Source organism: Pygocentrus nattereri, chromosome 4 (genome assembly GCF_015220715.1).
Source record: "Pygocentrus nattereri isolate fPygNat1 chromosome 4, fPygNat1.pri, whole genome shotgun sequence".
Taxonomy (NCBI): Eukaryota; Metazoa; Chordata; class Actinopteri; order Characiformes; family Serrasalmidae; genus Pygocentrus; species Pygocentrus nattereri.
In genome coordinates this window covers 35,571,022-35,586,214 of record NC_051214.1, presented here as the reverse complement: position 1 = coordinate 35,586,214, position 15,193 = coordinate 35,571,022, and positions in this window count along the sequence as shown.

Here is a 15,193-nt window from a genome sequence, read left to right as displayed (position 1 = left end):
TCTGAAATGTCATGGCAGTTAAGGGGAACCATGGATGTCAAGGGAATACCTAAAAAAAAAAAAAAAGTAAACAAATAAAACCTGTTAGATCTGCTAATATGATGGCCAGAAAGAAAAAGCAAAACCCCCATATGACACCAAAGGACCTGCAGAAAACTTAAGCTGACACAGAAGTTAAGTAACTGCATTAACATTTTCACTGAACACAAGCTTTGGTCACACATCTTTTAAGTTTTCCAAACCTGAAATATTACAGGCACTAGTGAAGGCATGTGAGGACTGTAGAGCGGAGTTCTTAAGAGGAATATTCAGCCTGCTGGTTGATGGTGATCAGGTTCTCTTCTATGTATACAGGTGAATGTATAAAATCCATTGCTTTGATTGTTTTGGATTTAGATATACTGGATGTTAATCATAACTATCCAACTCTGCTCCTTGTGAACTCCTGCGCAGCAGTTTGGTTCCAGTCCTTGTACACACAGTGGTGTGAAAAAGTGTTCACCCCTTCCTGATTTAAGTCACACTTAAATGTTTCAGGTCACCAAACAAATTTAAATATTAAACAAAGATAACAAGTAAAACCAAATGCAGTTTATAAATGAAGGTCTTTATTATTAAGGGAAAAAGAAATCCAAACCTACAGGGCCTTGTGTGAAAAAGTGTTTGCCCCCTAAACCTAATAACTGGTTCAGCCACCCTTAGCAGCAACAACTGCAATCAAGCATTTGTGATAACTGGCAATGAGTCTTTTACAGCACTGTGGAGGAATTTTGCCCCACTCATCTTTGCAGAATTGTTATAATTCAGCCACATTGGAGGCTTTCAGAGCATGAACCGCCTTTTTATGGTCATGCCACAGCATCTCAATCGGATTCAGGTGAGGACTTTGATTAGGCCACTCCAAATCTTAATTTTGTTTTTCTTAAGCCATTCAGAGGTGGACTTGGTGTGTTTTGGATCATTGTCCTGCTGCAGAACCCAAGTGCGCTTCAGCTTGAGGTCATGAACAGATGGCCAGACATTCTCCTTCAGGATTTGTTAGTAGACAGCAGAATTCATGGTTCCATTTGCCACAGCAAGTCTTCCAGGTCCTGAAGCAGCAAAACAGCCTCAGACCATTACACCACCACCACCACCACCACCATATTTTACAGTTTGTATGATGTTCCTTTTCTGAAATGCTGTGTTACTTCTACGCCAGACATAATGGGACATACACCTTCCAAAAAGCTCAACTTTTTTCTTATCAGTCCACAAAGTATTCTCCCAAAAGTCTTGGGGATCATCAAGATGCTTTCTGGCAAAACTGAGGTGAGCCTTTGTGTTCTTTTTGCTCAGCATTGGTTTTCGTCTTGGAACTCTGCCATGCAGGCCATTTTTGTCTACTCTTTCTTATGGTGGAGTCATGAACAATGACCTTAGCTGAGGCAAGTGAGGCCTGCAGTTCTTTGGATGTTGTAGTGTCTTTTGTGACCTCTTGGATGAGTGGTTGCCTCACTGTTGGGATAATTTTGGTCGGCCGGCCACTCCTGGGAAGGTTCACCATTGTTCCGTGTTATCCATTTATGGATAATGGCTCCCAAAGCTTTAGAAATGGCGTTATAACCTTTTCCAGACTGATAGAGCTCAATTATTTTGTTTCTCATTTGTTCCTGAATTTCTTTGGATCGCAGCATGATGTCTAGCTTTTGAGGATTTTTGATCTACTTCACTTTGTCAGGCAGGTCCTATTTAAGTGATTTCTTGATTGAGAATAGGTGGGTGTGGCTAGGTAAATTGAACTCCACAGTTAATTCACTTAATTCACTTTTTCACACAGGGCCCTGTAGGTTTGGATTTCTTTTTCCCTTAATAGTAAACAAATTTCTTCATTTATAAACTGTGTTTTATTTTTTTTGTGTTATCATTTTGTGTTTACTTTTGTTATCTTTGTCTAATATTTAAATTAGTTTGGTGGTCTGAAACATTTAAGTGTGACAAACATGCAAAAGAATAAGAAATCAGGAAGGGGGCAAACACTTTTTCACACCACTGTACATTGTACATACATATTACATACAATACATTTGTTCCAACTGATTGCATGATATAAGGGTCAATATAAGAGTGATGCTATGCATACCTGATGTAAATGATCAGACTTCATAGTTTTAGTAGATCTAGGAAGTTATTTTGTTGTCCCTTAAGCCAGTTACATTGACAAGCATCTTAGAAGATTAGATTAGAATGTCTCTTCTGTCATACCTGAACAATTGTCCTATCCTTGTCGTCTCTACACTTTGTTATACCAGCTGCTCGCTGTATAATGCTTTAATGTGGGCTTATAAACACTTTGTTGTATACACTGTTGTGTGTGCATTTTTACTAAAATTGATTGTAATGGCTCTATATCATCACTGTCAGAACAAAAATTCCATCAGATCTCCAAAAAATATAACTTTGCTGGTGTCAGGAAAAATGTCCTCAACTTTCAATGTAAGTTAATGTAATAAAATGAATTAATATTAGTATTAATTTCAACTCATTTTTGACCATTTCTATTGGTCTGTTTGTCAAGAATGTGTGACACAATGTAATTTTAAAATTACGTAAAACAAATGACAAATGTTTAATGCATTTTTGATTAGTACAGAATTCCACATTTTTTACTCTTTCATACTAAAATGTGCCATAGGTTGTGTACAGGCCATATTCTGTGTTTTATTTTATTCCCAATATGTTACATTCAGTAAATAAACAACAGTTGTGCCATACAATGTGCAGAAATGTATCCTCTGTATAGGTGTACTTGTTTTAAGTTAGAAAAAGAAACAATCAAACAAAAATAAAAACACAATTTGTCTGGGGCGCCAAAACTATTGCACACAACGATACAAACAAAAAGACTACAACAGCAATGCTCAAGTCTAACATTGTGTAAGGAAAATAAGTCATTAAATGACCAAAGTCATGAGAACCGTATAGTATTCATGATAATGCACTTGAAAGGCTGGTGTCTACTTTTTCTAATTTGAAGTAACAAAGTGGTGAGAGACTTTTGGCCAAAGCAAACTAGATCAAATTGGAGATTATGAATTTAGGAGGTTTTTGAGATGTAAAGGAATTTTTTAATTATTAAGAAGTGATAATATTAAGTTTTGTTGAGCATTTCCCAAGTGGACAGTGAGTTATTTGTCTTTTTGGAATGTTTTTTGGAATGTTCTACATAATATTTTGAAAATGAATGACAGTAAACCCCATGGACCTTATGTTCTCAACTTCCCTCATGTGTCAGGGTACCTCCTGCCTAATTTCATGCCTCTATGACTATTTATGCCATTGTAGTACCTCAATATTTAAATCTACATCATTTTCCCAGAAACATGTCCCAAAAAGGGGGTTTTGGGTCTCCAGAGCAAACTGTTCGGGGTTGGGGTTGCTCATTTTCACCTTGTGATGGACCAAGATATGAGCTAACAGGATGTAATAGTGAAGAAAAGGTAGCAGAAAACATTCTGAGTACTGGACATTGACCCTGTGTAATCTGGCCTTTAGACGAACACAATGCTGTTAACAAACAGCAGTAAACTTACTCTTAATTTTCACAGACCTTCAGAAAACGTTCTCAAAGGTAGCAGGGTTTTACACGTCCACTGTAAAGTTGTTTATTAAGCTCTAAAGCAGTCCAGTAGCAACCATACAGAGAAATTTCTCGCTGAATGTAAACCTGCAGTTTAACACTAGATGGCAAAAGTGTTCAACATTTGAAAAGCTGGTTTGCTGCAGCTAAATACACTGGACCATATGCCGCGTGTGAATGGCACGGTCAATGTTATATACATATGAAAACGTACTCTTATACCGATTAACTGACAAAGAACCAGAGCTCATGTCTGATTGCATTTATATCTGCTGACCGTGAAGGCCATGGCACGTGGCACATGTGGGTGAGCAACACATTAGTGATCTGGCCTACGCTACTGTAAGTGGGTGGAGGCAGGTTCACCATGAAGAGCTCTTCTCACAGCAGGAAGGCAGATATGATCAGCTGGCACCATTAAGCTGTGATTAGCACTGACCTTGCCCTTCACAGCAATCAGTACAGCTACACATCTCAGGAATATGCTTCTTTCATCTAAACGTGCTGGAAAACCTAAAAGTTTGGAAGTTTGTTATATGGAAATGAATGTGTTCAGAATACGTTATATAATGTTATATATACATTGTTTGTATTCTGTATATAGGTAGATACATATTTATGTCATTGTGCTGCTCTTCATTGGAAATGTAAACCTTTTAGGAATTCTGTTCCAGCAGCACACACCACCGCCCCCCTCGACCCAGAAGGACAAGCGGCTTAGAATATGTGTATGTGTGTGTGTGTGTGTGTTTAACCTGTACTTGTGAAGTGGGACATCCAATTTAATCAGCTGCAATACGCTTTAACATATACCATCGAAAATCTTTCTGCTTCAGAGTTTTTTTACAAGACAAAGATAAAAAATTAGAAATGTATGAAAAACACTGTTATAATTGCTCTAAAAAAAACCAAAAAAAAAATCAGACTGAAAAAAATGAAAGATCATAAAATGTATTAGATAAACAACTTCAGAGAATTTACAAAATGGATAAAAGTACAGGTTGAAGGGTTATCAACAATCAAAACAATTAAAAAGAGGAAAATTCATCTTAACAGGTTTGCATATAAACACAAACCCACACATGTAAACACTTAACAAAACTACATTAGGGTCAAAAAGAAATCAGCAGACCAAAACTCCAAGAACCAAATGAGAGAGAGAGAGAGCAAGAGGTGGTGGGGCTGGGGGTGGTGTTGAGAGCACTCTCAGGTCCCCCCAACACACACTTGAACAAAGCAATTACACCTTAATACAAATTATATAAATTAATTAAGCCATGCTTGCAGTTGTGGATTTGTCATTACATATAAGGGCTGTGATAATGGCCATTGGGATTGGTTTACAAACATAACTAAACACAGTGTCTGGAAGGTTCTCAAATAATCTCCTTAAAAGTCATCTTTCACAGTTCTACAATAACAAATACCCAGTTCCACTAACAGAGGCTGTGTTGCCATGTCTCATGGGATAGTTTTTGAAACTGGCACTAGCAAGTGGTTTATCTTAATCACAATGTAAACCAACATAGAGTGTTAGTAAGGTGCTCGGCCACTGCAGAAGAGTTTCAATGCACTTTGACATGCAGTGCTGTGAAAAAATACATGGCCCCTTCCCAATTTATTCTATTTTTGCCAATTTGTCACATTTGAATGTGTCAGGTCATCAAAGTACTTAATAAAAGTTAATCCAAGTAAACAAAAATACTCTTTGTAAATTACATTTTTTTATTAAAAGAAAATGCTGTTCAGTCCTACCTGGCCCTATGTGAAAAAAATCATTAGCCTCGCCCAGGCGTGATTACTGCTAGACCTGTTGAATATAAACATAGTGCCTTAGTTAAGGTCACTGTACATGCATCCATAATAAAAGCAAGACACTGGGCAAAATGGCATTCACAGTGAAGTTGCAGGGCCCAAACCACTGCCAAACAAAAAGAATACAAAAGCTTATCTCACATTTGCCAAGAAACATATAACTGACCTCCAAGAATAATCATTTAACAGCTGTATTTTGTGTCTACTTGTGTTGTCTTTATCCTATACTAAATCAGATTAGTTGCAACATTTCAATGTGACAAATTAGTAAAAAAAGAAAAAAAAAACAGGAGATTTTACAAGTCTTTGAAACTGGAGGGATGAGGGTTGAACATTCTTCCAAAAGATATTCCCTCAGTTGGTGCTTTGATGATGGAGAGCACTGTCTAATGCATCAGTGCAAAACGTCCCATAGGTGTCTTACTGGTTTAAGATCTGGTGACTGTGGAGGTCAGATTTTCATCATTTAATACTCATCAAACCATTCAGTGACCCCTTGAGCCCTGTGATGGGGGCACTGTCAACCTGGAGGAGACCACTTCCATCAGGATAGAAATATTTCATCACAGGATAAAAGTGATCAGACAGAATAACCTTGACTTGATTTGCAGTGACCTTTCCCTCTAAGGGGACAAGTGGACTCAAACATGCCATCAGAATGCCGCCCAGAGCATAATAAAGCAACCAGATCCCGCCACAGTAGGCGTCAAGTATTTAAGCCCGTTCTCTTCATGTATACAACATCTGCGCATCACCCAGTTATTGAAAGTACGTTGAAGGATGCCTTATCTGATCAGATCACTTCCACATCCCACATCTCTGTAGACCTCTGCTGATGGTTTCTGTACCACTGAACTCTCGAATGTGCATTTATCTTTTTAATGAGAGGTTTATTCACTGCAGCATCCTTCTCTATGTAATTCTTGGCAGAGTGTTCCTCCTGACACAGTCTGACCATGTCCTACATTGACTTTCTCAGTCACCTCAGAAGCAGCTGCCCATCCTGTGTGGTCTGATGCTGTAGCTTCATCTGCCTTCATCTGGTGCCCATTGCTCACTGGCCTTCTGGACCAGCTTGACCACTATGGAGTTTCCTGCTTTAGAACACTGTGTGAACCTCATCTGCATGAACTGACCCTGGTGATGATACTGCTGCAGGTTTTAAAAATCATAGACATTTCTTCTCCTGCTTTTCCCCTTTTCCATATCTCATACTTAAGTAATGGTCAAACCTCATTCTCTGCTGTTCTTATTTGCTATCTGGTGTCGACCAGAGAAGAATGGGATCCCCTTTTGAGTCTCGTTAAAAAAGTGCTATATAAATAAACTTTGATTTGACTTCAACAGCTGCCCTTCTGTTTTCTTACATATCACACTAATGCACAAGCGCCATGGTCAGTGAAGAGTGCTTTCAACCACAATTTCCCTGTTTACTGATGTTTTTCCTCATAGATCTAAACAGATGGCACTTTAGTCACTGTTCCTATTGAAACTTCAGCCAGTTGATGCATCTTTGTGACTGAAACTCCTGCTGCCCGCGCTTCAGTGATGAACCTTCTTCAAAGTCACTTAAATCTTTTTTTTCTTGTCATCTTGATCCAAAATTGATGTCACCTGGGCTTGTTCAGCATTTTAATACATGCCAAAGTGCACGGCAGGATGTTAATTGCTTAGCTGTATCATGCAGTACACTGTCTTGAAGGATCTGTGCTTGTTATGTTTCCATTTATTTATGTCTCTGATCATGTATTCAGGTTTTTCTTTAATTTATCACCCATTTGTATACACAGTTGTATGCAAAAGTTTGAACAACCTTTGTCAAATTGTATGTTATGCTCACACAGAACACACTTCTACACGTTTTAATGCACAATTACTGTCTATTTGCTGTGTTTAGCCTGTGCAAAAGTTAATGCACAATTTATATTTTATGTTTTATTATGTTCCAATATGTTAAATGTAATAAATATATTTAAAATTTGCAGGAAATGGCATATTTAAGTTTGTTCTCTGTAGAGAATGAGTTTATTTATTTTCAGTGGTGGGCGAAATACATATTCTTGAGTTAAAGTAGAGGTACCAAAGGTAAAATATTACTCCAGTAAAAGTAGATGTTCCACCTTTTATACCTCTACTTGAGCAAAAGTACAAGTATTTTCCTTCAAATGTACTTAAGTATCAAAAGTAAAAGTGCTAAAAGATTAATTATGGCTCTTATGTCCTATTATCATTTTTATAACAAGACTTTTGTTTTATCAACAAATTTTAGGTGAGAATACTCTAGTGTAAGACTTGTGACACCAATAGTTTTGCAAAAGTGTTTGTATAAATTCAGAAAAAAGAAACATGCCAGACATATAGTACATATATCTATATTGTGGTCTATTTACACAAAGTTAGGTTAAAGTCAGGTGTTTCTTCCATCATTTATGTTGAATAGACACTCCCAAATGTTTCCGCTGCTGTACTGATGTTGAACCGTATGTTTGCACTGGGTCGGTATGTCCAACACGTCAAAACAAGCTCAAAACAAAGTGTGCGCTGTGCCCTGATTGGGGTTCTTGCTTCATGTTTCTTTTGTTTTGACGTGTTACATTTTTATACACACATAAACCAATAGGAATGGCAGATTTCTCATAATGTAGTTGAGTAAAAGGTAAGATATTCGTTATGGAGTAAAAAAGTAAAAAGTCACCCAAAATGGAAATACTTCAGTAAAGTACAGATACATGAAAAAAAAATACTTAAGTACGGTAATGAGTTTGTTTATTTTTACTATTTACTTTTGTATACGACTGTAGCTACAATGGTGACACCATACTGTATAGCAAGAAGCGCAGGTTGAAAGAGACATGTAGAGTGGAGGGAAGATATAAGGCATGTTAGAAGAGGAGGTGAGCTAAAGCTCTTTAGTTCCTTCTGCCTTAAGCCAAAGATCAAATTCTGTTTAGGAGTCATTCATCATTTTCCAAAGATGAATAATAAAGAAAAGAAGTATGCATGTGAATACACCCAAAGGTAAGATTGCCTGTAACTATGCTATTTTCAACTTTTCTGGCTTCAAAGCCATATAAGCATAAGCTGTTCCAATATATTTTTACATTTTTGTTTTAAGCTAGTAGATTTATGACATGGATGAAAGAAAGAAAAGATAGGATAAAGTATGCTAACAATAAGTAGGCAGCAATCTAAATTAGAGTGATCTGTGGCTGTGGCTTGGTTGTTCTTGCTCCAGTGAGACTTGAAGCAGTCCAATGATGGGTGTGTATGGAGAGATCACAGGAAAATGAAAAAAGAATATTAATCAGAGCTGAAATGGCCTGAAGCTATAAAGAATGTTTGGTGCTTCCAGCTTGAAATCTGAAAGAAGCAGCTCACAAAGGTCAAATCTTCATTCAAGTCTATCTATAACAGTATACTACACTATATTGCCAAAAGTATTTGCTCGTCTGCCTTCACACACATATGAACTTGAGTGACATCCCGTTCTTAATCCATAGGCTTTAATATGATGTCAGCCCACCCTTTGCAGCAATAACAGGTTCAACTCTACTGGGAAGGCTTTGACCATTCTTCCAGAAGAACATTTGTGAGGTCAGACACTGATGTTGGACAAGAAGGCCTGGCTTGCAGTCTCCACTCTTATTCATCCCAAAGGTGTTCTATCGGGTTGAGGTCAGGATTCTGTGCAGGCCAGTCAAGTTCTTCCACACCAAACTCACTCATCCATGTCTTTATGGACCTTGCTTTGTGCGCTGGTGTGCAGTGATGTTGGAACAGGAAGGGGCCGTCTCCAAACTGTTCCCACAAAGTTGGGGTCATGAAATTGTCCAAAATCTCTTGGTTGGCTGAGGCATTAAAATTTCCTTTCACTGGAACTAAGGGGATGAGACCAACTCCTGAAAAACAACCCCACACCATAATCCCCCCTCCACCAAACTTTACACAGGGCACCATGCAGTCAGACAAGTTCTCCTGGCAAATGCCAAACCTGGACTTTAATCGGATTGCCAGAAGGAGAAGTGTAATTCGTCACTCCAGAGAACACGTCTCCACTGCTCCAGTCCAGTGGCGGTGCTTCACACCACTGCATTTGACGCTTTGCATTGCGCTTGTTGATGTAAGGCTTGGATGCAGCTGCTCGGCCATGGAAACCCATTCCTTGAAGCTCTCTACACACTGTTCTTGAGCTAATCTGAGGGCCTCATGAAGTTTGGAGGTCTGTAGTGAAAGTTGGTGACCTCTGAGCACTAGGCACCTCAGCATCCGCTGACCCTGCCTTTACGTGGCCTAGCACTCTGTGGCTGTGTTGCTGTTATTCCCAATCGCTTCCACTTTGTTATAATACCACTGACAGTTGACTGTGGAATATTTAGTAGCGAGGAAATTTCACAACTGGACTTGTTGCACACGTGGCATCCTATCATAGTGCCATGCTGGAATTCACTGAGTTCTTTGAGAGCGACCCATTCTTTCACAATAGAAGTGATTGGAACACCTGAATTCAATGATTTGGATGTGTGTGTGTGTGAATACTTTGGGCAATATATTGTATATCAATCTCTCCTACTTTTGTCGCAGCAGAAAAGCTTGTTGAAAGTAGATGCAATGACTGTGGCCTGTGGAAAAGTATAGAACACTGGACACTTAGTGATGCTTGTATAAGGTAGAGTGTAACAGATATTACTTTTATTCTATTTACAACTCGAAAGTTATAGGGTAAAGTTCATAACACTGATTTCTAACACTTCAAGGAAGTTTTCTGCTGGAGGGACATGAGTGCAGGAAGTGCCCCAGGCAAAGCCTTGAGAAAGACTTAATTCACAAAAAATGCACATTTTAATTTGATGATGCCTGGCAAAGATAATAATAATCCACACTGATTAAAATATCGCATTTGAAAATGTATTAATGCCAGACTACTCATATGAAATTCACTTTGTGGGAAATGGAAAAGCTCCAAATGTCATCCGTTCGGTTCTGATGTGCCATGCTGTGTGCTTCTCGTCTGTCATGGCTAACGACTGTAACCTCCAACACTGTCCAGGAGATGGGCTCTTTGAGGGCATTTGTTCACGATCGTTTGTCTTTGATGTTTAATTTTTTCATGCTAGTGGACCAGATGAAACACTTCTGCTTACAAAGTGTGCCCACCCACATACATGATAATGAACAAGATCCTAGCAAAGACTGGTCTATTGGCCATTGGCTGGTGGATATTAATACAATCTTGACATTTTGCACAAAAAGTCTCTGTCAGTATTCATATTTAATAATAATCATCTTGGTGAAAAAATTGTCCTGAAACCTCTCTTTGACATTCTTGAAAGTCAAAACCAATTACGGGAGTTGAGCATTCTGGGAGGCCTGGCAACCTTCTATCCGGCAACAGTAGCAAGGGGAGAGCCAGCACAGCCTGTTTTTGCTTGAACCCTGCCAATGCTACTTTCTTCTACCAGCCATGCAGCATTGGGGTGCATCACTACATGCTTGGACAAGAACGATGCGGTTGAGTCAATCATGCAGACTCCAGGCTGGAACACTGCAGAGTGGTTGAGGGGAGATAAAAACATGCCGTTGTTCTTCCAGTGAGGAAAAATGATGAATCTTAGGCTTAGAAGAAGGGCAAAGCAGTAGTAGAGGACCGTATAGATGCTGCCAAGCAGGAAGTAATTGGTGAAAGAATGTTCTATATTGGAACAAATTGCTGCCTTTCTTTTTTTTTCTCCAATAAGAACCACAACTAACTCCACATCAATCTTTCTGTAATTTCAGCTTAAAACCACTACTACTACAAAAATTTACTTTTGCTTAATGCTGAAACTAATCTTTTGATAGATTTTTATTTAATAGTATCAACATACTTGTTGTATTTAAACTCTGCAGTAATATTTCATTGCTATGGTATGGTAAATAAAGAGGTTAAAATTTTGAAACCCCCAATGCAACATTGGCAAGTAAACATTTGTTTCTGGTGGTATCTTGTTAGAAACCACCAAGTTAGCTTCTGAATGGACAGGACTTTAGGAGCTGCACTGAAGTCTGATTAAACACCTTAAAAAATGACAGTGGAATCAACTAATCACATTTTCATTTACAACAGTTTTGTGAGATAAAAGGTCACTTTAGTTATTTTGCACTGACTGTGAACAGAGCTAGTAGTCTAACCAGGTTCCAGTCAGTTGATAGCAATGATAAACAGCGGCAGCTCAATGGTAGGGCTGTACTTTAAAAATGTTACTATAAAACTGAAACATACAAGGTAATGTATATGTTAATGTACATTACAATAAAATATATGGCTTTAAATATTTGTGTTTAATCTAGAATGACCAGAAATGGTTCACGCACACCAGCATTAATACTAACTTACCATTATAAATCCTGTAGGTGCACTAGCAGAAATTAACATTATTGTAGAGGTGTGTTTTTTGTTGTTGCTGAGTTTTGACATTTAAGGGCTAAACGTAAAGCTTAGGAGTCACCTTCTTCATTATATTTGTATACTGTACCCATTTTAAAATCTTCACTAGAACTTCAGTCCTGTAGGACCAGTGTTGCAATCTGGCGATATCCCTGCTTAAGCACATCTGATTGAACTCCTCTATTAATTGCCAGATTTAGTTTGTGTGTGAATGGTGGAATTACCAAACTGTGTTGGACACTGACCATACAGGAGTGGAATTCCCCAAATCTACTCCCCTTAAGACGCACTACGTAAGATTTTTTTTTGTTAAAATTGATTGAACTGAGCATTACTCAGGAGGAAAAATGCTAAAAATAGCTTGCATGTGCTGCTGTAAAGCCACCTTGTAAAGCCATATGTAATCATTTGAAAGTTACAAGTGGGCTGGATTTGGTGGGCGCTTTTCAGGCCATATCATACATGAGCACAGGCTCAAAAATGTCAAGCTCAATGTTTAGGCCTCAAAAGTAAAATCGGCATCAGATTAATCTTTAGAGGACAGGTCCTTCACCAAGTTGTGTCTGAATTCTCAACGTGCACACAAACATCACATTCATCCAAGTTTTGAGGTTCAAAACATAACCAATGTTGCAAATTTTATTTCTGTACATTGGGTGCAGTTACACATTTCCACCACAGAGGCCTCCAAATCCCCAAATCCTACATAGTACACATTAAAAAAGGGGGTTTTCAAAAGACAGTGGTTAAATATAGAACCATGACAACTCAACTTCATGCTTAAATGCTTAAATGATTCTTTGCATGGTTAAATGGTTCTTCTCCATGATAGAGAACATGTTGTCTTTCATATTTACAGCCCCAAAAAGGATTTCACTACTGTTACACATTTTATACACTACATAGAATAATTTTTGATAAGGTTATACATGATACACAGTTCAAAATATAGGGTAGGGATTAGAACTGTTTGTTTTATTTCTACATATCCATAGACCTCTGCTGCATATGCCAAAGGTTGCTACAAACATAAACAGGCTTTTATCACATTCCTCTATATTAATCATGGCAATATAAATAATTGTTAAATGTGCACTAGCAATAATTAAGTAATTATTATTAGGCTTTTGCTTTTAGAGCCTGCCCTTTTGCTGATAATAAAGTTTGCTTTTAGCACATGAATGTTTAAACCAGCTTACCATCCTTCACTGTTTGGTCAGTGCAATCATGGCATGTTGAAAAATACACACAACTTTTGCAGTTTTATGAGTCGGACAGGAGTCAGTGAGGTGGGGGCATTCACTCATCTCAACTCTCAGAACTGTGGTTGCAAATGACAGGAAGTGACTTTCTTATTTACTGATTTATCATATTAACAAACAAAATCTTTTAAAACAAAATATTGAAATAGGGTTCTTTTCATGCGGTCACCACACATATGTCATCTACTCTACAACAGGCTATCAGACTGGCTGACCGGTATGACTGACTGACTAAATAATTTATGTACATTAATAGAGCAGGAAACTGCTGGATTGAATGCTGGAACCCAGGCTTGGCAGGGGAGCGTACCCCTTTACCGTGCTGATTTAGACTGTCAGACACACACACACACACACACACACACACACACACACACACACACACACATTTCACTCCATCTCTCTCTCTCTGCTCACCATCTATTTCCAAGATTAAAAAATAAACGAATTTCAAATGTTCCTCCCTGCCTGGTTGGCATGGTAACATTTCATAGGGTTTGTACCTGCTCACTACTGTTTCCTCTGAAAGCACGCACAGATACACTATTTTCCTCTGGGCTCCCCCACAGGGCTTGACCTTTGTCCACATCTTTGTTTTTTTCAGTGTTTTTTTCAGATGTGTGAGTATGTTTCCTGCAGGTTAACAGGAGACCTGGAAAAAGACTTTCCTTAGGGCAGTTATGACTGTCCAACAATCCTTAGCCATCTTCACTTAATTTAATCCGAATCTTTCTCAGTTTTCTCTCTCTCTCTCTCTCTCTCTCTCTCTCTCTCTTTATTGTTCCTTTTCTCATTCCCTAAATCTGGTGAAATATAAAAATATCATTTGGAACAAAAATACTATCCATCACGTCACATTTTGTGTATCATCAAATTGTCGTTACGGGCCTCCTTAACCTATTTTCTCAGTCTTATACTTTATCTGGCTTGTCTGCACAAAAAATAGCAAATTTTAAAGGAAACCTCCAGCATTTTCAACCTAATCTCTGTCTGCTGTATCTCTAACATAAAAATACTGGGAAAAATTTGAGACTGTGCAAAAGCAGAGAGCAGTTAATTTAATCTTCAGTCAAAATGAAAACTTCTATATTTGGCAGGAGATATTTCTATGGAGATTAGACAGATAGGAAGTCCTATTAAAATGCTGAACATTTATGGAGAAAATGGGACTCCTACTCACCATGCAAGACCTGGTAGACCACCATCAGATGAACAGTACCTAAAATGTTCATATCTGAGAAACTCAAGCTCTACTATTAGTTCAGACCTGAAAAAAAATCCACAGATGTTTCTGTCCATCCTTCTACTTCTATCTTCTACTGAGATAACAACTAGACAATATGAGTCTGAATGGAGGTGCAGCTGGCAAGAAGCTTTTACTGAGAAAAATAAGCAAATTAAACAAAGAAGCTGTTGGTGTTCTCAGAACAGTGGACTGGTCACTGAATGTGAATTAAAAAATTTGACCAACATATAAGACTGAACTCTGGAGGTGTGGAAAAAAAAGATTATTTTAAAAACTGAAGCTGTAGTAAAGGCAAAGAATGAACACACTAAATACTTGAAAATGCAATATTATATTTATTTGTTGAGGCTGTAATTTTTATGTAATTTTCTGTTTGTTTTTTGCTTTTTTCTTGATGCTGAAAAAAAAAATCAAAATAAATAAATAATCACCTCTGAGCTTTGCAGTGTACTGTAGTTCATTATCTTGAACAACAATTGTACCTCATTTCTTTCCATATAGTAAAAGAACAGAAAACCTGTTGGCTCAAAACAGTACTTATAACAGAAGCCAGGGGCAGATTCTGAAGCACCTTCCCTTTGGCTTCTGTTCTCAGCATGTTGAATAGGTTTCTCTTCTGTTCCAAGTACAATTAAAAGAACAATATGTAATATTGAGAGCAAGTGTTTAAAATGAGTACTGCAGTCAAAATGATCAATACTGGGCAGTTGTTTGCCTCTGCCCCCTTTTCCCCAGACTTGAAGTTCATGTGGGTTGCCAGGTTGAGGACACTGAATCTACACAGACGAGCACAACGTTACACATTGACAATGGCAATGAGTCCTACA